The following is a 1,477-nucleotide window of genomic DNA, read 5'->3' on the forward strand; positions in this document are numbered from 1 at the left end:
GCTCATGCAACCCCATACCATCAGTGATGCAGGCTTCTGAACGGAGCATTGATAACAACTTGGGCTATCCTTGTCCTCTCTGGTCCGGATGACATGGCGTCCCAGTGTTCCATAAAGAACTTCAAATCGTGACTCATCTGATCACAGAACAGTCTTCCATTTTGCCACACTCCATTTTAAATGACCCCTGGCCCAGTGCAAACGTCTGAGCTTGTGGAGCTTGCTTAGAAATGGCTTCCTCTTTGCACTGTAGAGTTTCAGCTGGCAACGGCGGATGGCAAGTGGATTGTGTTCACTGACAATGCTTTCTGGAAGTATTCCTGAGCCCATTCTGTTATTTCCTTGACAGTGGCATTCCTGTTTGAGGTGCAGTGACGTTTAAGGGCCCGGAGATCACGAGCATCCAGTAGAGTTTTACGGCCTTGACCCTTACGCACAGCTATTGTTCCAGATTCTCTGAATCTTTTGATGATGTTATGCACGGTTGTTGATGATAACTTTGTCTTTGCTATTTTACGCTGGGTAACACCATTCTGGTATTGCTGCACTATCTTTCTGCACAACAATGGTGGAATTGGTGATCCTCTTACCATTTTGGCTTCTGAGAGACACTGACACTCTGAGAAGCTCTTTTTATACCCAGTCATGTTGTCAATTGACCTAATTAGTGTTAATTGGTCTTCCAGCTGTTCGTTATATGCTCAATTTCCTTTTTCCAGCCACTTATTGCTACTTAACTTGTCCCAACTTTTTGGGGGTTTGTTGACACTGTGAACTTTTGAATCAACATATTTTTCCTTTAAAATGTTACATTTACTCAGATTAAACTTTTGATCCGTCATCTATGTTAGATTACGAATAAAATATTGACATTTGCCATCTCCACATCATTGCATTCAGTTTTTATTCACAATTTGTTTAGTGTCTCAACTTTTTTGGAATCTGGCTTGTAAATTTAATATATTAAATTTCAGTATACTTAAATATATTTTATTTTCACCATGGTAGTGATGGTTTGGAGTGTCATGTCATCGGCTGGTGTTGGTCCACTGTGTTTTCTGAGGTCAAAGGTCAATGCAGTCATCTACCAGGAAGTTTTAGAGCACTTCCTGCTGTTGACCAATTTTATGGAGATGCAGATTTCATTTTCCAACAGGACTTGGCACCTGCACACAGTGCCAAAGCTACCAGTACCTGGTTTAAGGACCATGGTATCCCTGTTCTTAATTGTTCAGCAAATTCACCTGACCCTAGCCTCAGAAAATTTATGGTGTATTGTGAAGAGGAAGATGTGATATACCAGACCCAACAATTCAGAAGAGCTGAAGGCCACTATCAGAACAACCTGGGCTCTCATAACACCTGAGCAGAGCCACAGACTGATGACTCAATGCCACACTGCATTACTGCAGTAATCCAGACAAAAGGAGCAACAACTAAGTATTGATGCTGTACATGCTCATACTTTTCATGCTCA

Source organism: Nematolebias whitei, chromosome 1, assembly GCF_014905685.2.
Source record: "Nematolebias whitei isolate Nwh7 chromosome 1, NemWhi1, whole genome shotgun sequence".
NCBI lineage: Eukaryota > Metazoa > Chordata > Actinopteri > Cyprinodontiformes > Rivulidae > Nematolebias > Nematolebias whitei.